The sequence below is a fragment of the Rana temporaria genome, chromosome 7 (genome assembly GCF_905171775.1).
Source record: "Rana temporaria chromosome 7, aRanTem1.1, whole genome shotgun sequence".
In the NCBI taxonomy this organism is placed as follows: Eukaryota; Metazoa; Chordata; class Amphibia; order Anura; family Ranidae; genus Rana; species Rana temporaria.
The window spans coordinates 23,615,468-23,639,411 of record NC_053495.1 but is presented as its reverse complement, the minus strand read 5'-3'; the positions used below and the strand labels follow the sequence as shown (position 1 = coordinate 23,639,411).

The following is a 23,944-nucleotide window of genomic DNA, read 5'->3' as shown; positions in this document are numbered from 1 at the left end:
GTCGCCACTGTGCCAATTGATGCCACTGTGCCCTTTGTCGCCACTGTGCCAATTGTCACCACTGTGCCCTGTAAAATGCCCCCCCCCCCGCCCGGCACTTACCTTTCTGGGGGTCAGCCATCCTGCTTCCACATCCCTCGATGTCTTCTCCCGCCCTCGATGACGCTTCAGCCAATCAGGTTACCGGTAACCAGAAACGGTGAACCTGATTGGCTGAGATGCCTGGCAGTCTTATCCAAGGAACGTACCCCCAGTACCTCTCTTAGATAAGCCGATAGGCACTTCCACACAGCCAACTAGCTGCCGTTATTCAGGTGGCCGGCGCTCACCATCCGGCCATCTGAATAGTCGGCGGGAGCGGCAACAATAACATAGATTCATGCAATGCAATGCATGAATCTATGTTATTGTAATCAGTGGCGGTGCGAGAGCCAGAGGGGGCGGCGCTCCGGCACCCTCTATAGACGCACCGCCACTGATCCTCCCCTTCTGGGGTCCCTCTGCGGCGCTCCTGGCTCCTCCCCGCATCAAGTGCCCACCCTCACAGGGAAGCGCTTTCCTGGGGACACTTGTGCAGGCGTGCTCTGCCATTGGCTAAGAACGGTGATCGGGAGCTGGTCGACTGCTCGTTTTCTATCATGCTCGTTCCAACAGAAGCTGGACAAAACTGGCATACACATGGGCCGAATGTCGGATGGTTTTTATTGAACCGGCTGATATCGGTCGGCATTCAGCGGTGTTCATCTAGAGCTTTATACAATTTTCTTATTCATTGTCCTTTAGATTCAACTATGTTATGTAAGGGCCTGCCTGGTAGCATACAAATTGAACGTGTTTAGTTTTGACATCATATTTTGTAAATAGAAAATGTGATGGTGTGTATGCCTGTTTGTAACCACAGTCAGGGAAAGGTTACCTGGTTACAGGAACACCATGCTCTAGGTGGTGTCAAGAAGTGGTGGGTAATAGAACTATGCAGGCATCATAACGCAAGGCCTGCATAGGAGTCCTGGCCCTATTGCAAACACACCAGAGATGGCCCGGCCTACCCTTCCTCAGTGACACACCAGTTCATTAAGTTGCTTTTATTAGATGAGACCCACTTCACTCTACAGCACCAATCCCCTTCACTATACTCTCCAGGAGGCATTAAAATGCAGCATTTTTTCTCCAAATTTAAGCCCCCCACCCCCCACTGTTAGCACACATTGGTCATACCCACTGTTCAGCTCAGTGCTCTACATGTACTGCTTCAACTCTGCTCTCTACTCATCCCTACTGAGAGGTTTGTGGAAATGGGCTGCCAAGAGGAATACAAGTAAAAAAAAAAGGTTGGGAACCACTTGGCTAAGGCGCTTCTACCTCTAAATAATAATGTCATGATATTTAGAGTGAGATTTGGTAATGTCACTACTACACTATTCACTGTTCTACTTGCTGGAGAGGAAGCTGTACCTGAGGAACAGGAGCGCAAGGATCTACCTGCTTCTGCTTCATTCATTCTGTGGATCCCCGCTAACCCACTGGGGGGGGGGGGAAGCGCTGACATTAAGCAAAGCCCTGCCCCCTGTACTAAGATGGTCACCTCCACACAAAGACACAGTGCAGATGGCGGCAATGCAAGTCAACAATGGGGAATAGATTAAGTGCAGGGAGACCACAGGCAATATAGGTTGCTAATTTTAGCACAGCTCCACAGAAAAATCTTCTTTAAAAGCAGAGGTCCACTGGTGGAAATGACTTGACACTTGCCTGTGAGCTGCCACCGTTCTGCCCATGGTTTGGTTGATTTGAATACTGGGAGTCACAATTCTAACCTTTATTTTTTTACTAGGATTCTCATAAGACAGTTCTTACCAGACTTGTGGCTGATTCCTAATTTGTACCAAGTCTTCTGTAAACAATCGTTCCCTGAACACCAAAGATTTTATGTACCAGGGAATTTAAGTGCAGCATACACAAAACAGTGCCTTTTAATACCAAAGTGTGTTTATACCATGCAGCCATTTGTTTATCGCAAGATGGCAAAAAAAAATAAAAAATTGACGTTCAAACAAAGAAAAACATCATCAATTATCCTGCTCAAAAATGCATTTTTCTATTGTCTGTTGTGTTATTTATTTTACCTAAAGCACAGCTGAACTGTCAGTTTAAATCAGCTAATACATTTCAGGCGAATCAAAACAAAGTGTGCAAAGGCTCACAGTTGGTTTTCTTTAGAAAGCAGCCACAGCCTGAGTAGAAAAGCCTGTCCCCTGCCAGCAGTCTGTAGAAGGACCCTTCCAGGTTCTATGTGGAAAGGTGCACCCTACTCACTCTCTCTCTCTGTGTGTACACATAAAATATCAAGATATACATCCAAATAAAAAATCTATAGTGGTTGTATGGCATACCTCCCAACCCGCCCGGATTCTATGGGAACTTCACGCAAAGACTGCATCCTCCCGCAGTCCCGCAAAGTGGTTAACTTTCCCGCACAGGAAGGAAAAGCAAACTTTCAGAGGGGAGACATGCGAGGAGAGGAGAACTGACAGGCTGTGCAGTGGTGAGTGGCAAGAACTTCACATCCATCTACGGCAACCCCCCCGCTCACCACCCGCTATCCTCGCCCCCCGCGATCGTCGACGACCCCCCGCTCAACAAATTTGATTGGACGCCCCCCCGCTCAACAACATCGATTTGGTCGACCCCCCCCGCTCAACAACTTTGATTGGCCGTACATATACAGTATCTCTCAAAAGTGAGTACACCCTCACATTTTTGTCCCCATTGTCTTTTCAAAGAGGAGTGCCTAAAAAACATGTACAAATATGCGCTTTTGAGGCACTTAAAGTCTATGGAGCACAAATCTGCCCCCCGAAGACGATCACGTACTTTTTTAAGTTTCATGTGACGGGTGACATGCAACACAATATGCAGGTGTGAACAAGCCCTTTGAGAATAATGGGGTTCTTTATCCGGACGCTGTTGGGCTTTGTCAATGGAGCGATAAAACACTCAATTGTCAATAAGGATCTGTCACTATTTTTTTTTATTTCACCCTTCTGTCTCCTAAAGGCCAAATGCTCCATTTTTGGACTCTTAATATCTATCATATTATTGTTTATTTTAAGTGCTGCACTTTATCTCTATACACGTAGCACTTTGTCCCATATTGCCAAGTGCTTTCTAACTCTAGTCATGAGTTCCAATTTGCTCACCTCCCCTCCTGCTATGGCCAATCCAACAACTGATATGAAGGAGACGGCTGATTCATAGCTGCGGCTTGTCTTTGCTGTGAGCACTTTCCTGAGACAAGAAATGGTAAGAGGAATGCAGAGTGTGGGAGGATGTGTCAGCCTCTGTATTCCTCTTGCCGTTGCTTGCTTCAAGAAAGTGTTTACATTTGAGACAAACTTCATCTATCAGCCATCTCCTTCATAGCTGTTGGTTTGGCATAGCAGGGGGAAAGGTTGGATCTCATATATGTCAAATCTAGGGTTAGAAAGCACTTAGCAACATGGGACAAATTACTACAGGTACTTTGTCCCGTAGGGCACAGAACTTTACAGAATTAAAATGATAGATATTCTTTAACAAAGAGGAAGAATTATTTACACTTGTATTCTGTGATGGCTACTGCCGTACTATAAGTACTTAAACATCATGATGGAAGCCATTTTGTTGGCTTCCTTGACTAACTGTGGGAGACAGGTACTCTTCAGCAGTTAGCTGTCATTATGACAAGAAGCTACATGGCCTAGTGATTAGGTGACCGATAGCTTCCATGCTTTAAAACTTTTTTGCAGACTGCAATATGGCCACAGGCCATCGGTACAACAGGTACACTTTGAAGTTTGTGTTTGTACTGCCAGAGACTGACTCACTCTCCCACAGGGAGCCCCTGAGCCCATGGGACTGAGGCTTTGACAAGGAGGTAACCATATTAGGATCTGTATGTGAAAATCAACAATAACATTGCAGTGAAATGGAATTTTTTTTTTTTTTTTTACATCTAATGGTGTTGGTGTCAGCACTGACTTCTCCACTAATTATGTTTGCTTGTTTTAACAGGCCTCTCAAAACAGTTTTTCCTTCCAAATGTCCCTTCATAAAACAGGGTTTTGTTTGGGGAGAAAAGAGAATGCACAAAAGTCATTTTAAGCTTTCAAATAAACAAAAGCAGCTTAGCACAGAGTGTTATGTACATTGCCGTCTCGGGCCAATAGAAGTAGAATTATTTTTAACTGCTTGCGTCCCATGGGAATGCTGCCTTATAGACAGCATATTACACATTCTCTTTATTAGCTTCAAAGGGAATGGTTCACTTTTCAAGGAGACACGTTCAGTACTTATTGCTTTTATTTTTAAATAATTTTTTTTTTCCCCCCTTCATTATTTTATAAAAAGTACTTTAAGTGCACATATGGGCAAAAAATAAAACACATGTAGTTCATATCTCCAATACATGCAAATGTCACCATGTTTTATCCCTACTGACACATCATTATGGATGTCACACCACTTAATATCCCCTTATCACCCTTTCCCGTGACTTTTCCATCAAGACGCATAGCTATCAGTTATCCCTCATGCCACACAGTGCTAGATATAATCCTGGATTCTGACCTTTCCTTCAAGCTGAAAACCCAATTGTTGTCCGAATTTTGGCCATCTTCATCTCCTGAATATCCCCAAAATCCACCCTTAATTCACCACCAAACTTCTAATTCACACCATCACCATCTCCCACCTAGACTATTGCAACTACCTCTTTATTGACCTACCTCTACATAGACTACTCCCTTTCAGTCCATCATGAATGCTGCTCCCAAATGCCCCCTTATCAAAATTGTTGTGTCCACCACCTATCTCTTCCAATCCCTCCACTAACTTCCAATTACCCAACAAATACAATTCAATATATTCATTCACAGCCACCCACAAATCTGCCCTGAGCTACGTCACCAACTTTGTCTCAAAATATCACCCAAACTGTCCTCTTCCACTCTTCATAAGACCTCCCGCTCTCTAGCTCTTTCATAACCTCCTCCGATGTTTTCCCCCAGGACATCTCCAGAGCCTCTCTCATCTCCTGAAACTACCTACGCCAATTTGTCCAGTGATCTCCTACTCTTTCCACTTTGAGGCAATCCCTGAAAACTCAGCTATTTAGTGAAGTCTACCCTGCCATCACCTAACAATCAAACTTTTACAGTCTCCATTAACTCATCCCCACACAGTTATAACCTTTGTTTATCACCTGCCCCTTTGTTTTAGATTGTAAGCTCCCATAAGCAGAAGCCTTTTTTTTTTTTTATATATATAATTTTTTATTGAGAAATGCAAAAGAAAAAAGGGGTACATACAATACACAGTACAACTGTGGTCAATTTCAACAGTTCAACAGATATCTACACTAGAAAACTGTCAGTCTCCAGGGAGGGTAGCATATCTTATGTCAAACAAAAGCAAAAGGACATATTAGTCCAATGTATGAATCGTACCCGTCCACCCTCCTCAACATTGCTATAATAACTGGTCAGTATACACCGTCGGGCAGCCAACTACCCTGTGACCTTAACCAAACGAGAACGGCCTCGATGTAAAGGGGGGGGCAAAGCCCACAGTTGAAACGATAGAAGGTAAAACAGACAGAAAAAAGAAAGGACAAAGAAAGGAGTGGGAGGGGGGTTGGATACCTGTTCAACACAAGCGCGATGGACACGACAAGGGCGCCGCTCCATAGAAGGTCCACGCCAGCGTGACCTTCAGGAGCCCAGTAAGGCCTGGCCTTCATCCGAAAAAATGAACATATTCCACAACTGCCAAGTTTTGGAATGTTTGTCCTGTTTTTGTTGGGCTGTGAGCACTAAATCCTCTAGTTTTTTATTGTCTTCTACTCTGCGCAACCACATTCCAACGGAGAGGGGCACATTTTGCTTCCATGTAGCTGGAATGCAAGACTTTGCGGCGTTGAGCAAATGTCTAACCACCGATTTCTTGTATGTCTGTGTTGGGGTCACGGTGGCATGCAGCAGGAATAGCGCTGGGTCTGTCTGGATTGTGTGATCCGTAAATTTCTGCACGATTTTCGCAATGGTTGTCCAAAAATAAGTTAGTAGCGGGCAGGACCAGAAGACATGGAGAAGTGTCCCCCTGTCTGTCTGACACCTCCAGCACCTATCTGATGTAGCAGGGAAGAATCGATGCAGCAATTGAAGTGTATAATACCACCTAGTCAGAATTTTGTAATTTGTCTCTTGGATTTTAGTGCAGATGGACAATGTCGGGGAGAATCTAAGAATGTTTTGTGTTTGTGGGGCTGTGAAAGTACACTGCAGGTCATCTTCCCACTTCCGCAGGAACAGCAAATCCGGCGGTACCGCCGGGGTGTTGAGTAAGGAGGAGTACCTGGGGGGGTGTACCTTCGTCCCTGCAATAGTCTTCCAGGGTTGTCAGGTCGCGTTTGAAATGTGCAGGGTCTGGGATGGAGTGAACGAATTGGTGCAGTCTGATCGCTTTCCAGAAGGGTAGCTGAAAACCCCCAGTCTCACTTGTCAGTGATTGGATCGAGGTCCAATAGTCTCCTTCTACGTAGTGTACTGCGCAGTCTTTGCCCGCCGTCCATAGCATGTCATACTCCGAATGGTCCAGTCCCGGCGCAAATGCCGGATTGCCCAAGATGGAGAAAAGAGGGGACTGTCTGGAGGTCAGGAGTGTGGTTTTTACTACCACCGAGCCCACATGTAGCATGGCTCCTATGATCAGATGTGTAGTCATGACTTGGGGGAGTCGATCAAAACACCATATTGCTCCCTTCAACAGGACCCCTACCTGGGAGCGTCCTACTCTAACCCAGAGTTTGGTTTGTTCATGTCTGTTCCAGTCAATGATCCTTCCAAGGTGTACCGCCTGGTAATAGTGTTTCACGTCTGGGAGGGCTAGACCCCCATAATGTTTCGGTAGTGTCAGGTAACGTTGGCTTAGTCAGGGTTTCCTATGTGACCATATACATTTTGTGAACAGTGAATTTACTTGTTTAAAATATAGGGAAGATATCTTAATTGGTAGTGCTTGGAACAGATACAACAATTTTGTGAGAATGCACATTTTGATGAGGTTGCACCTTCCGAACCATGTGTAGGCCTTTGCCCCACTCTTCGAGCAGCCCTCTTACTTTGGACAAGAGTGGTGGGAAATTTAGTTCAAATGTGCATTTCAGGTCGCTAGATATACTGGTTCCCAAGTAAGAAAGATGGCTGTCGGACCATTTAAGGCTAAATTTAGATTTCAGGGGCGTCAAAGTGTCAGCCATCATATGAACGCCCATAGCTGCGGATTTGTCATAGTTATTTTTTAGATTAGATATGTTCCCATATCTCTGGAATTCTTTAATTAGGTTGGGAAGGGACACAACCGGATTAGACAGAGAAAATAAGAGATCATCTGCATATGCAGAAATCTTGTATTGTGCCTGATCTATGGTGACACCAGAAATTTCCAGATTCTGGCGTTTCGTACATTAGAAGGGTTCCAGTACTAAAGCAAAGAAAAGGGGCAATAGAGGACAGCCCTGCCTGGTACCATTGGAGACGGTGAAGGGGTCAGAGAGGACCCCATTAGCTTTGACCTGGGCTGTTGGTAAGGAGTAAATGTTGGAGATCCACTGTAGCATGTGCCTATCGAGATGGGTATCAACTGGGTATATTACTGAAAAAAGGGCAGGAAAGGCCAGAGCAGGCCGGGAGCTCCTCAGCAATGCGTCTTTACACGGCCATGTCCAGACCACGCCCCCGCAGAAGCCTTCTAACCTTTTCTTGAATTGTAATGCAAACATATTGTCTTCCTTTATATTGTAAAGTGCTGCTCAACCGGTTGGTGTTATATAAATGTTGTATTATATGTTATAATTGTATTGTAAGGTTTGGAACCTCTGTGAAATGGTTATTGCTTTGTTCCCAAAAAAAAGGTAGATTTCACATTTTCTCCAAAACAGGAAGATTACATTTTTTAATTACAGTGGGTTGAATAATGCTGGCCATTAGACATTATTAGACTGAGTGAAATTTCTGGATTGAATGTGACTATTGCAGCAAAAGCTGATGTTGTTATTTTATCTTTTATTGGACTGTTAATTTTTTATCTTGTTATTTTTGTCTAAAGTTCTGTATTAAAGTGGGGTTCCGGGCATAATTAAAACATTTTTTTTTTTAGCAAGCTAAAATTAATCACATTAAATGGTCACTAAAACATATTAATAGCTCCCCAATCATTCCAGAAATCATTGCAAACACTTGCCTTATATCCTCCAGCTCATGTTGTGGCTGTATCCATCATATGTGTGGGCATGTGAAGCCCAGTTCCTTTTTCTTCCTGGTTTTCAGGGAGAGGTGCATGCTGGGCGATTTTAAGGCACAGTAATGCCCAGAGACTCCTGGGAAATGAGTGTTATTTCCCAGGAGGCAATGGGGTCTTAGGACAGGAAGTTGAACCACCTAGGAACAGGAACTAGGCAGATTACGAAATCTGCCTAGTAACAGCCAGATAGAAGTGAGTAAAAAAAATGATATATTTTTTTTTTTTAACATTAAAGGCAAACTGTTAATAGAAAGTACATTTTTAGGGTGGAACTCCGCTTTAAGTAAACACTGGCATATTCGGCATCTCTATTACAAAGGCTTCTCCTATTGGTGCTGCTAATCTTATATGTTCTGCAGGGACTGTGCCATCTAGTGGTTTACAGATAGGTGTAGCGCTTATTTGTGCATGAACGATGGTGATGTGTGCAAGTTTTTAGATTTTTTATTTATTTTTGCATGTCTCAGATTTAACACTAGCCAGGAAAAGGAGGAGAAGGAACCACAGATAAATGCTGACATTTTGGAACTCTGCTTCATCTCAGTTACTGTTAGTGTCATGTAGACTCCAAGAATCATTAGGAGTTTTGACACAAAAAGGGTTGCTGTAAACCTGAGATTTCAGTGGGGTCTTAATAAGACTGTGCTTTATGGATTATTTCCCAAGTCGGGTACACGCTATAAAAAATCCGTACGAGGTGCGATCGTTTGATTTTCATATAGTGTGTACACAACTTTAGACATCCGATTCAGACCTTCAAAATCCCCAAATTGTTCTCCTACATGAACTGAAGGATCGATTTTCGTTTATGGTGTACTGTTTTTATACGAGAAAAATCTGATATGAAAGATTGCACACAATCGTAGACAAAAACCAGCAAAAAAAAGCCTTGAAAATTGTTGTACAAATAGTACCATTCTTGGTTTCAAACTGCTGTGAAACAACAAGGAAAGCCGGACAATCATTTGTCTAATTTTCATATAGTGTGTACCGGGCTTTACTTATTACTTATAAATATTTTTCCTTTTCGATTTAAGAGGCCATTTCTGGGCACTGTTTACTGAATTGTTCTTTGACATCTAGCTTCCCAGAAGGATGCTACACTGATATTCTATGTACTACATTAGACTTTGGTCTTAAATACACTACACCTAGGATTACAGGAATGTGCTTCCTTCTTATCAGATGTCCCCTTAATGACTTAATGATGCTTCCAAACTAATCTCGAAATGTAAATAATGGGTTTGTCTTAAAAAGGAAATATGGGCCAGATTCACAAAAGAGATACGACGGCGTATCTCCCAATACGCCGTCGTATCTCTGTTTCTATCTATGCGACTGATTCATAGAATCAGTTACGCATAGATATCCCTAAGATCCGACAGGTGTAATTGTTTTACACTGTCGGATCTTAGGATGCAGTACCGCGGCCGCCACTGGGGGGAGTTTGCGTCGTAAACCAGCGTCGGGTATGCAAATTCGGAATTACGGCGATTCCCGACGGATTTTTGCGTTCGCTAGTCTAGTTTCCCGTCGCAAAGTTAGTCGTCGTTTTGGGTGCCCTAACTTTACACAGCAATCGTATTGCTGTATAAAGTATGGGAGTCGTTCCCGCGTCGAAATTTAAAAATTAACGTCGTTTGTGTAAGCCGTCCGGGAATACGGAATTACGCTACGCGCGTCGCAGTTCGGAAAAATGACGTCACTGCGCGCAAAGCACGACGGGAATTGCGAAACGGAGCATGAGCAGTAGGTCCGGCGCGGGAGCGCGCCTAATTTAAATGGCACACACCCATTTAAATTACGCGGGCTTACGCCGGAGGCTGCCAGCGTAGTTTTCATCGCAAGTGCTTTGTGAATCAGGCACTTGCGATGAAAACTTGCGGCGGTGTAACGTATCTACGATACGTTACGCCGCCGCGATTCTACGTGAATCTGGCCCTTTGTACTCATTTCAAATTTAAGCTTAATATTGAGGTCAATTATCTTTATCAATAGTATGTATGTTAATAGTTGATGTTTTGAAAACTTTTTTATTTATACTTTATAATTTTTTTGTATATACAGAGGGACAGCCATATTGCTTATTACATGTTCAGGCTCTGTTTCCTGTTTTGCAGTGTTACACTACAGTTGGGCTTTATGCTTCCTTCTCTAAGGATATTAAGTCACGCAACTAAATGCTTTTCCTGTGTGTTTGATACCTTATTTCAACAGTTTTTAGTGCAACTCTACTGTGTCCTGTAGGGGCTCGTGGGGAATAAGCCATCTTATATTGCAAGAACTGTTTCAGAGGCTGAAGATCCTTCAGACAGTATACTGGTTTATTTAAAGGCCCAAGGTGCAGGCAGTACATATTAAATTATTTAAGTGCTTGTTTTTAAATTGCATGCCAAGGGAAAATAAAAGAGGACTGGAAGCTAGTAGCAATCATTGTAGTAGTGGTGCATACTACAGTAATGTCCAGCTTCCATAGGGATCGACTATTGCACACAGATACATTCCTTGGTTCAAGCTGGACTCATTTTTGAAAAAATATCCATACCTGGAATTCAGGCTGACAAAAAAAGCATTTTCCTGGACTGAGTGCTGTCAATATTGCCCATTATCGTTTGCTAAATTACTCAACTCTTATTGTCTTCCTATCCACAGCATAGATAATAGGAAGGGCTAAATCATTCGGAGAGAACACTGGAAGTGAACACAGGACAGCTCTGAATTTCTGACAGGATCAACAGGTAGTTTTACATGCATACATTTCTAGTATTATACAGTAGAAGAGTAAACATTTCAAAATGTGGATGCGACATTAGTAAAAAAAAAGGAGGCATAGACTGCACTCAAAACTCCTAATTTGTACTCATAACATTTTTTTTTAAATAAACTATAATTTCCTTTTAATGTTGGTTAATCCCATTAGTTTCCGGTCAGTGATTCTGAAAACAAAATAAAGCCAGAGGACTGGCATGACAAACAATCACATATCTGCCTTGTAGGACTGGTGGACGTACGTAATGGCCAGTATGTCCTCTGGAGCCCACAAAAGCAGGAAGTTGACAGAGACAAACTTAATTTCCTGTTACAAGTTCAACATCCTGTGTTACTTTCTCTTTCAAAAAGGCAGACATAAGTAATTAGCCTGTATTACTTTACCTAATCTATGTATTGTCTAGAGCTAGTGTACTATGTATTCAATTATTATACATTATTATTATTACTACACATTATTTTTGTCAAAATGACCACTTCAGCCCTGGAAGGATTTGCCCCCTTAATGACCAGGCCATTTTTTGCGATACAGCGCTGAATTGCTTTAACTGAAAATTGTGCGGTCATGTGACCCTGTACCCAAACAAAATGAACGTCTTTTTTTCCCAAAAAAACTGTAGGGGGGTGGGCTCACTGGGACATGACAGATCACTGTTCCTGATCACCTGTAGGAACGGGGACCTGCTTGTTTGCACTGGCAGATCCCCGTTCTGCCTCTGTACTAGGCGATTGCGGGTCGCCGGCGGACACCGAACCACCCAACCCGCATGCACGCTCCCGCAGCGTGAGTGAGAGTGTGCCACCAGCAGATCGCGCCCCCGGCGTACATGTACAGTGATTAGCGCAGTGCTGCCAACCTGCTGCAGTATATGTTTGTGAGCTCATCGACAAGTGATTAAACTAGATTGCCTTAATAGTCCCAGGAAACAGAGAAACATAAGAGTCATGGGGGGGGGGGGGGTGTGACATGGGCTCATCCAAGGAAAGGAAGCGGAAGCCTAAGCACTAACCACTAAACATTATTAACAACTGTGTACTGTCCTTTTTTTGGAGTAAAGCTTAGGTTTACAAAAAAACAAAACAAAGGGGCATTACTTATGAACAATAACATGTGTTGTGCTGCTGTCTCTTTCCTTAGTAGATATCTGTTTCCTCCAATCCTTCCCATATTCTTCCGGTGCAGTGGGAGTTAATAGAGTTGACAGTGATGGGCAATTATCAAGATTGCCCAAGTACATCCACCCTGCCTGTCCAGCTAATTTTTTCATAATCTATGACTGGAGGGGGGGGGGGGGACTGTTCAATCATCCAACCTTCCTCCATTCATAGAACTTGTTTCATTCATAGACACTGCAGGATATTTTGGTGGGGTACTTTTTTTGTAAAAGTAAGCTTTAAAAGTACAACACTATACAACTAAAAGGCAAAATATTTTTTTTCCCCATTTTGGATAGCGTAAGGAAAATATCCCCTATCAGTTTTAACAGGAAGTGAGAGAAAATCATTCCACAGTGAGGGAATTCCATAGTTGTCACCAGAACTGTTCCCACTGCAAGATTTCCCTTCTATTCCTTTTCTTAAAACTTAAAATGTGATTTTCTTTAACTTTCACTCTCGGTAATATAAGTACACAGGACAAATAAAGAGGACGAATCTCAAAAGTGGGGGCACAGACAACGGCTTGATAGGTGTTCTAAACCCTCCCCACTCTATCCAAAACTAAAATAAAAAGTTTTGCATTTAGTTGTACTTTACATTTTCAGAAAAAGCTTTTCAACCAAAACATATAGATGTCCACAGAACAAAAAAGGAGTCATTCAGACTTTAAGTCAAGTCTCCAAAAAACACGAAAACATCAACCAGTCTGTTTATCTGCGGTGCCCTCCGTAAAGCGAAATAAATAAATAAAAGTGGGACTTAACAGACATATCAAAATCAATAAATCAGACAAACAAGCAGCGGTTCAAAAGTTCAAAGACATGATGTCCACTCCGGCTCGTCTTCCCACTCAACCAATAATAACTCGACTCCATCACTCCTCATTGCCGAGACACTTTCATGGGTTCATTTTCATTAGTCTGTCTTGTGGAAAACGGCCGACTATTTATGTGTAAGCTAAAATAAATTAGCCATTTCACCAAGCAGTGTGACTCTTATAAAGAGACATTAGCACAATACTCTCTTTTGCAGTAGGAGTAAATAAATAAATCAATAAATTCAATCCACAGCGATATTGCTATTGTGCGGCTTCGGCTCTCAGTATAAAATCTCTTTATTGAGTTTATTTGTTTCAATAAAAGCCACAGCGGGGCTGCCTTTTGTGCTGAAAACAATCCGTGGAATACTTTTTTTTTTTTTGGTTGCTTTGAATCAACTTGATACAAACTTTGGCTCCCGGTTCCAACAGAGCGATGGAGCGACAGCGAATGCTGCATATGGATGAAAGTGGGCCAGGAGGGGGGCTTTAAAAAGGCTCTGTCACTTTACATTAAAGAAAAGTGAGTCTATTCAAGTTGCTCACCTGGAACAAAATGCAGATTTATGACCATTTTCAAAATTTTGCATCTGTGTTCCCAGGTAACAGTCATGATATCTGTAAGCAGGACGTTTCAAAACTCAGTATAAGCAATAAATAAATTATACGCGGGAACGACGGCCATACTTAACATTGAGTAGGCCACCAGATAGCAGCTTTAACTATACGCCGGAAAAAGCCGAACGGAAACGACGTAAAAGAATGCGACGGCCGCTCGTACGTTCGAGGATCGTTGGAAATAGCCAATTTGCATACTCGCCGCGGATTACGACGTGAACGCCACCCAGCGGCCCCGGAAAATTGCATCTTAGATCCGACAGCGTACTAAGGCGTACGCCTGTCGGATCTAACACAGATGCCTTCGTATCTTGTTTGGTGGATACCAAAACAAAGATATGACGCACAAAATTTGAAATTACGTGGCGTATCAACAGATACGCCGGCGTAATTTCTTTGAGGATCTGCCCCATTATCTATAATATCCCAGTTAACCACTGGAATGCCAACCCTTAATTACCAGGTTACTTTTCTGCACTGTACTAGTTTGACTGACAATTACTGTGTTGTGCAACACAGTACCAAATGAGCCTTAAATAATTTTTTGAGCTTTCTTTTGGTGGTATTTAAAGTCCAACTCCAAGAATTCTAAAAACAATTCTCTCTTGCATTGTGCCCTGAAAAAAAAGTTTCTGTATATACTCGAGTATAAGCCAACCCGAATATAAGCCGAGGCACCTAATTTTACCACAAAAAAATGGGAAAACGTATTGACTTGAGTATAAGCCTATGGTGTCCATCTGCATGTCTCACTGTGCCTCACTTTGCCTCACTGTGTCCATGTTCATGCTTCGCTGTGTCCATGACTAGACTTACGTTTAACATGGGAGTATATAGAAGGGGTGCCTGGCTTTGAAAAATTGGTGCTCCCTGGCCGTAGGTCCCCCAGACAGCAAACTTTGCAGAATTGTAGAGAAGAACTGTGTGCCAAGTTTGGAGTCCAGGGGACCTACAGCCAGCGGGTACCAGGTCCCCAAAGTCCAGGAGATTAAGTGCAAAAAGGTGACTCGAGTATAAGCCGAGGGGGGCATTTTCAGCACAAAAAAATGTGCTGAAAATCTCGGCTTATACTCGAGTATATATGGTACATGCTCATTATGTCTAGGGGTGCACAACACAGGCTTTATCACTATTTATATACCCCATCTGGTGCTCTCCTCCTCTGCTCAAAGGTCCAGCCTGTGGATGGAGCCTCAGCCTGATAACACACAATAGAAGGCTATTAACCCTGTATTGTATGTGGTGGAAGCTGGAGTGTGATCACAGTTTACAGGGACCTTGCTGGAGCTGGAAAATGGTAAGTATTTATTCCCTTTCTGTGCACCCCTGGACATGCTAAGCATTTAACCCTTGCAGTGTGGTGGGGCCTCACTATAAGGGTGAGTAATTTAGCATTTTTTTTTAAATAACAAACATGTTATACTTACCTCCACTGTGCAGCTCGTTTTGCACAGAGTGTCCCCTAACCCTGTCTTCTGGGGTCCCTCGGCGGCTGTCTCGGCTCCTCCTCGCAAAAGCTTTCCACCTTCATGCGAGCGAGCGAGCATGGTGGAAAGCTTTTGCGAGCAGGCTCTCGTGATACAGCGGCGGGCATAGCCGCCGACTGTATCACTCGGCCCCACCCCCCGGCGCGCCGCATCATCCGCTGTGACCGCTGTGCCCCTTTAACTCATTCTTTTGTTTTTCTTTTTTTTACTATAATATGGAAAAATACAAAAACTTTTGAAATAAAAACAGTTGTACATACTTTCTGTAAAACAAAAAAAAAACACAACAAAATGCTGGGACAACATGCAAACCCCCCAAAATTTTTGGAAAGTAGACACCCCAGAAATAAATCATGTTTGCCCCAATTTTATTGCAAATTAGGAAATGGTGTTTATGGGGATTACGAGGAAACAGAGCTTAGCATTGGTGCAATAGATACATTATTGTACCAGTCATACACAGAGGGAGAAGGAGGTGAAGGGGTTAATATGTAGGTTACATACCGTAGGGGGGATGTCGATGAAGGAGTTAAAGTGGTTGTAAACCCACTTTTTGGACTTCTACCTATAGGTGCTAAAGGGCTAAAAAAAATAACGCCTGTAAAGCGCCTGAAAAACGCCTCCCCTGCCACCCCAATGTGAAAGCCAGAGTACTTTCACACTGGGGTGCTGTGCTAGCAGGACGTTAAAAAAAAAGTCCTGTAATTAGCATCTTTAGGGGGGTGGAGGAGCTGTGCATACACTGCTCCTCCACCGCCCCGCCCATTGAAATGAATGGGCACCGCTGCCAAAGCACCTGCAAAGCACTTCGGCAGTGGCGCTACCGTGTTTCCCCGAAAATAAGCCCAGGTCTTATATTCATTTTGGCAACAAAAGACACAGTAGGGCTTATTTTCAGGGTAGGTCTTACCATATAATGTGATGTCTTCTCTCCCCCTCTCCCTCCCTGTCTGTCAGGAATCCCCAGTTTGAGTCAAGTTAAAATGCTTGTAAAATCATATGATCTACTCTACTACAGTATTATATAACGTACAATGTGTGTGTTTCTGTAAAAAAAACGTGCCAAATACCTTCATTATAGCAGCACTCTGTACTTCCGTGACGCGCCGGAGCTCTTTTCCCCACTCCGAGCACAGCAGAGGGGGGCCCGTACCGAAGGTATTTGGCAAAATTATATTACAGAAACACACACATTGTACATTATATACTCCAGAAATAGAGAGGATTATAGGATTTTACAAGCATTTTAAACTAGGGCTTATTTTCGGGGTAGGGCTTATATTGCAGCTCTCCTGGAAAATAATGCTAGGTCTTATTTTCGGGGTAGGTCTTATTTTCAGTGAAACACGGTACATGGACAAATTTAACCCTTTCTTCAGCCGCTAGCAGGGCTTAAAAGCGCCCCACTAGCGGCTGATTAGCGCTGCTAAAACAGCCGTAAAGCGCCGCCAAAGGGCTCTAAAGAAAATCTCCCAAGTGGAGCTCACTAACAGCTGATACTAAACACCAAATGTATTACCTTGAACTGAGGAAGTGGCAATTTAAAGACACAAAGTGTGTTTTATTCAGTAAAATCAAGTAATTGGATAGTAATTGAATTTACTAAAGCAGAAGACTCATGCCTATCCTTTGAACAATCACATTTGGCACCTCTGTTCTTTTTGCACTCTTTCTAGCACTTCACTTACCCACCTGAGAACCGCCCACAGAGCCCCCAGGATTGGAATGCTTGAGGCATAGAGAGCCACCACACTGACCCTGCGTGGAGACAGATTTTCTCCACCCGTACACACGAAAAAGGCCTTGTGTGTGACCCCCCCGCCCCCCAGCTGGGTAACCACAGCCTTCACTTCACAGCCGTAAGTCCATTTTGACCTTGTTTCCTTTTATAGTGGAAACACAATACACTACACTATAAGGACTCTTCCGACTCCCTCTCTTTCTCTTTAAGAGGAAACTCTGAGCTATACCAGAAACCCCCTGGCCAGCTCCCCAAGATCCTTGGGTCCACGATCTACCACTACGTCCCAGATCCTACAAATGTAAGGGGTAACTTCTACACTGACCACTAATGTTAAAGGACACCACAAGTTGTATTTTCTGCCTTTCTTCTCTATATTTATTAATAAATTAATTTGAAGGATATAACTAAAACTGTTTTATATGTGGGGTGGTAAAAAAAAGTATCTAGCCGCATTACTTATTCTTTTATTTAAAACTTTTTTCAACTTCTTAATCACGTTAATGTACCACGAGTTGTAGGTATCATTTTTAGCAGGGGTTCCTCAGGAATTGAAAATTATTTCAAGGGTTCCTTGGGAGTAAAAGGGTTGAGAAAGGCTGGTCTAAAGTCCATTGTCTGAATTGGAGACAGACATTGAAAGATGCCTTCAAAAACCAACGTTGAAGTCAGGTCTGATAAGACGACTAAAATAAGGCACCTGCTGGCATACTCACAAACTGAAAAAAAAAAAAAAGACATTTTGCATAAAAAAAACATCAGTGTCAGGAAATAAACCAAATGTACACAAGCAGCAATCACACACCTGGCTTTATACAGTCAGCCATGCCATGAACCACATCAATATATCAAATCTATTGCGGCAAGTGTATGAAAATGTCTTAGGACTGTCAATTTCTAGACTCTAACCTTTCTAATGGAGGATTCAGGTAATAGCTAAAGTGAGCACAATTAGATCTTCAATCTGAAGACTACTCAAGAGACAGGAGAGATGGGGGAGCTAATGACAAGAGATCAAGTGCACTACTAGACCATATATTAATATCAACAGGATAACATTTCAGCAGTAAATTAATGAAATCACTTTAGGGAAACTATCAGGAACATTTGATGAATTCAAAATTAAGCTGTTAGTGCAAATAAATATTTTTTTGTATTTGTAAAATTGTAAACTATTTAACACTTTTAAGGATTATTATACATTTACTTGTTTTTTTGGGGGGGCATATTTTTACATGATTTAATATTTAAAGTGGCACTAGACTCTCTCAATCAACATTGATTTGTTTTAATTCTTATATTGCTAGCATTAGTAAACAGAAAGTATATCATATGTATTTATTTATTACATTTCTTTAGTTACTTCCTGGTTTCTAGAAAGTAAAATGATGTCATACATCCCAGGAGTCTTCGGGAGGTGAGGAGGGGTTTTCTTACAGTCCTGTCCTGAGGGTGATGGATACTAGAAAGTAAATGATGTGTGAATCACCTGCCCTTAGTCAAGATAGCTGCAGCCAGAAATTCAAAAAGGTTATTTAACCACTTCAGCTTCCTGACCAGGCAATTGTTTGCAATAATTGCATTGCGTTGCTTTAACTGACAATTGCGTAGTCGTGCGACACTGTACTCAAATAAAATGTATGTCGTCCCCCCCCCCCACAAATAGAGCTTTCTTTTGGTGGTATTTGATCACCTCTGCAGTTTTTATTTTTTGCGCTGTAAACAAAAAAAGACCAACAATTTTGAAAAAAAAAAATACAATGCTTTTTAGTTTCTGCTATAAAACACATTCAGTAAAAAAAATTAAAAAATCTAATCTATTCATAAATTTAAACATACACTATTACTGTTGATTTTTTTTTTTTTTTTTTTTTTAAGAACGTTCGCTCAATCTTCTAATCGTTAGTGGAGTCAAATCAACATTCATTTTTAATTGGAGTGTGAGAACATTTGAATGAGCAAAATGGAAAAATATTCACAAATTGACAAATTTCTAACAATGCAGTGTTCGTTCAGGAAATACAGCATTTTTGCTTGCACATCGTTAACCGCTTCCGGACCAGCCGCCGCAGTTATACTGCGGCAGGCTGGCTCCCTTGCGCGAGACTTCCTAGCTGTAAGTCGGCTCCTTAAGATGACCGCCGAGCACCCGCGATTGCTCGTTACATAACGAGAACGGGGATGTGTGTGTGTAAACACACAAATCCCAGTTCCCTCAGGGGCGAGGAGACTGAACACCGATCAATCTCTTCCCCTTAAGTGGTTAAAAAAATATAGTATTGTATTATTATTTAAGACTAATATATAAAAAACACACGTCAATTTCCAAAAAAGGTTTCTAGGATGGGAGTAGGGAAGGTTACCCTATTCAGTGTGGGCAATGGCCTTTCAGTGTCCAATCAGCAGGCAAAGAAACGCAAGTTATCCAAGCTCACTATACTGTCTGGCAGGAGTGCCTAGAGTCACAAGACTAACTGAACAGAGTTAAAAAGCCTTTGGGAGGTTATACAATTAACATTTATGTATTCCAGATGTGCATATCTAGCTGTTTGCCAATAGTTCAGCATTGAGAAAACCAGGGCTGCATCAGACAACTTTTCTATTTGAGTATAAATAAAGCTATCTGAAATGTAGGGACATCTCTCGGGTTTCTCTGATTACCCACAATGTTGGGTTGCTGAGAAGACGGGATATGGCATGCTGTATGATTCTGCGGTGAAATGGGGATTTTTTTTTCTGCTCAGAAGTGTTCTTTATCTCCTCAGATCAGTACACCGCTGAGGTATACTCTGAGTTTTAATAAGACACAAAATCTTGGGTACATCTTATTTACCTCTCCTAATACCGCCATTTATGATGTTTCAGCACAAGTGCGCCGTTTAATGCTGCCACCGTCCTCTGCTGTGACATTGAGGCCCATGATAAAAAAATGTCAGATACTGTAAGGGGAGTATTGGAAATCCTAGAGAGATGTGACTGCCTAATTCATCCTGATGTGTCTGAAGCTGACAGCACTCAGAGAAGGTGCCACGCGGTAATGGGGGAGTAATATAAAAAGAAAATGTTGACTCGCTATCTTGTTTGCTTTTGGCTCACCCACTGCAAAATAAATTTAAAGGGTCAGTCCACCCAAATCTGATACTTAAATGATGGTAGGTTTTGGAGAGTTAAACAACCTGACTATGTTGGGTGAGATCTTTGCACTTGTATTCCCGGGTCTGCACACCCTCTGTGCCCATTATGAGGGGCTCCTACTTGCTGCAGCTGTATTTATTTTATTACCATTACAGGTATTTATATAGAGCAGACAATTTAAGCAGCACTATACATATGAACATTCACATTAGTCCCTGCCCTCGAGGAGTTTATAATCTAAGTTACCCAACTCACATTCATAAGGACATTTTAGACAGGAGCCAATTAACCAACCAGCTTGTTAATAAGAAGAGTCAACCTTTGTAGCTCCCACCCAACCCCACCTCCCCTCCCCGCCCCCACCTCATCTAGTTCTTTGCCGACTCCCGCTGTATGCCAGGCCCTGCCAAGAGAATGAGAGGGGGGTGGAGGCTGGGAGGAGAATAAGCCCCCGTTCAACCCCGCCTGCCCCCCCTCTGATGTGGCTCCACACTCGCCCTCAACTTATTTCCACTCATCTAATGCGAGCAGGCAAGTGGAAATTGTAAGGGCTGTATTAACAGATTTTAGATATGCTAACAAATTGAAGCCAAACTCCAGCTAACACTATAAGAAGTTACAGGAACAGCTTTTTGTTCCTTGAAGGATAAAGGATAAAGGTTTTACATAAACAAAATCTGATCCTTGTAAGCACCCCTGTCAGGGGTAAATGGTTTGTCTCACCTTTCTAACTGCTAAATCTGAAGCTTTTTCTTTTGAAAAACAGCAGACTTACTGGCCAGATCACCAGGGGAAGATACAGGAAAGAAAGCCGGAAAAAGAAAACAAATGCAGTCACCACATCTAAGAATTGTTAAGGTGCAATACAATAAGTGTTTGCTTTTGAGTTTAATACCACTTTAAATACTCAGCTTCACAGCGCTCCTCTACTAATCTTTCTTCTGTGGCTGCCACCTGAAAATACCCAGTGCGTTAGGCTGCTTTCACATGGTCAGACCGTTCAGGTCCGCCTGTCAGTTTTGTCGGCGGACCTGAACGGCCGCTCCATACATCTCTATGGAGACATGTCTGCTGACATTCGACCTGATCCGCTAAAGATGCGTCGCCATCCGTCCATGGCGGATCGGTTCAGGTGAGATCTGATGAAAACGGACATGCTGTCCATTTTCATCAGATCTCTCCATAGGAGACAGCAGCGCTGCACAAGGCCCTCCCCGCTCAGTGAGCAGAGAGGGACCTGTCATCCGCCGGCTCAGCGGAGATCCACGGAGAGATCTCCCGCTGAGCTGGCTGACGCCGCTGCGATGGATCCGCCTAGTGTGAAAGGAGCCTTAGTGTCTGGGACAGTATGAGAACTTCTCCCATGATGCAGTGCTTAGTCCTAGTGGCCAATCGCTTGGCCTGAGCTCTGCGGGATGACAGAGGGGATAAGCTCAGCGCTCGTTCTAAGCGCCAACACTGAACACTTTTTCCTGAATGGGCACTTTAACCCAATACCACTTATATTACTTTATGAAGGTTCTGCCAACATGTACCATTAATCGGAATAGTAGACAGCAATACAGTCTTCCGAGGGTCTGATCATTCCTGATGGAAGAATCAGAAGGCCTTGTATTCTGAAACCAATGTGATCGCAATGTGAGACAAAACACCAAGAGGAAGAAATAAAATATTTGCGTATCCATCACAGAGAGGAAGTGCAGGTACCAGAGACACAGCTTGCACACAGCAGTTAGCAGTTAAACAGAGAATAATTTTCATTATGTCTCAGAAGCTTCGAGTCAGGGAGCCAAATAATCAAAGGCCTCAAACTTCTGAAGCCGTAATTCTACAGATTTATTCATATTCATCCGAGTCTCAAAGGTTTCTGCATGGAAATGAATTTCTGTATAAAGTTCTCTTTCTTTATTCACTCTCTTTTTTTTTTGTGCCTCAGATTTTCCAGTCACCTACTTGAGGCAGTTTAACTTTTCTAGAAAAGGTATTTGAAGACGGCAAGGGAAAATCAATTACTCAAACCAACATTTCGGGAAACGTTTTGGGCCCAATGCATTACAGTGTCTGAAAGACGATCTGTCTGTGATGTCCGTTTATGATTCTGGAAAGGAAGGAACTGATTGGCTGCTGTATGTATTAGGCCTGGTTCACACTAGTGCAACTATGATTTCATCCCATTTCCAACGCGATTATATAGTGCAACTGTAGTATGACTTAGTGTGTTTTTGAGGCATTTTTGACATACAACTGTGATTTCAGGAGGAGTAGAATAGTTGGGGGAATATTTGACTGAACTGGTTGATGTAATATGTGCTTTTCCATTTAATAAAGTTGGATTCTCCCAATAAAAAAAAATAAAAAAAATAAAAGAATAGTTGGGGGATAAATTAGACACTGGAATCGCATCATAAACGATGCATTATTGATACATTTCTAATGTGTTTCCATTTAAGTCCATGGGACACAAAATTGCACTGCATCGCACCAAAATAGCACAGGACCCTTCCCCAAAGTTGCAGTTGTGCTGCATTAATGTGAACGGGCACCATTAAAATGAATGTGATATCCAATGTCATGCAAGTCTGTGCGACTCAAGTTGCTTTGAATTCAAACCAGTGTAAGCCAGGCCTTACAGGCAACTGCTCTTCCAGCCACTTTGTAAAACATTGCTTTATTAACTGAGCCCATTAAACATAATAAAAAGGAAAAAAGGGGTTACCCAAAGCACCAGGTTAACCACATTACAGGTTAATATCAACAACTATACAACTTAAAGTCCGACTCTGGGCTGGGAATTCCATCCCACTCCCCATCGCCATAATGTTTTCATGCGTCATATACAAAATAATGAATACAAAAAAATGTCAAGGGTTTTTGCATGGGCGTAGATAAGGGGGAAGAGAGGGGAGTCCCAATTTCCTCAACAGCATATGCCGTCCCACAACTAGCAATGAAGCTTGGTGTGCATCCGAAGCACTGCAGCCGATGCACCTGCCACTGTCGAAACTAATGCCGCGAACACACGACCGTTTTTCGGGTTCTAAAAAATTAAGTTTTTAAGGGTCTAGAAAAAACTTTTTCTTCAACCCGATCATTAAAACAGCCTTGACTACACACGATCGTGAAAGAAAAATGCTCTAGCAAAGCGCAGTGACGTACAACACGTACGACGGCACTATAAAGGGGAAGTTTCATGCGGATGACGCCACCCTTTGGGCTGCTTTAGCCGATTTCGTGTTAGTAAAAGACGATTCACGCTTTTCAGTTTGTTACAGCGTGATGAATGTGCTTACTCCATTACGAACGGTAGTTTTACCAGAACGAGCGCTCCCGTCTCATAACTTGCTTCTGGGCATGCGCGGATTTTTCACGTCGTTAAATCCCACACATGACCATTTTTTACAACGTTAAAAACGTAGTGAAAAAATAGAGCATGTTCGGAAAAAAATTTGGCCATTTTTTAGAACCCGAAAAATGCTCTGAAGCCCACACACAATCGTTTTTTAATGACATTAAAAAAAAAATGTCAGTTTGGTGTCTATCGCTAGAGAATTTTGTTTTCTCCTGGAAGAGTGCATGTGATCAACATAGGACCAATCGGCACTCTCCAGACAGAGGGTCAGGGTTTCTGTAGCCTCAGAGAAGAATGAAAACTCCTCCTGCACAAGCTTTAACCAGGCACTGACAGAAGTCACAAGACTGCTATGTACTACTGATAAGAAAAGGTATTTAGCAGTTTATTTTTACTAAAATAGTTACATTTCCATGTTCTGTGTACCGTGGGAGACCAGATATAGTGAATGCAGGGTCCTGGGTTTAGTAACACTTTAAGCCGCTCTGAGCTGCCTGGTGTGAAAAGTTGGTTTAATGGAAGATGAAGAG

At 42.5% G+C, this 23,944-nt stretch overlaps 1 protein-coding gene across 2 annotated transcripts in view; it reads right to left on the bottom strand.

Annotated features, from left to right (window-relative positions):
- FOXP1 (forkhead box P1) overlaps window positions 1–23,944 on the bottom strand; it is a 325,940-nt gene that overhangs the window by 229,743 nt on the left and 72,253 nt on the right. The window lies entirely within an intron of this gene.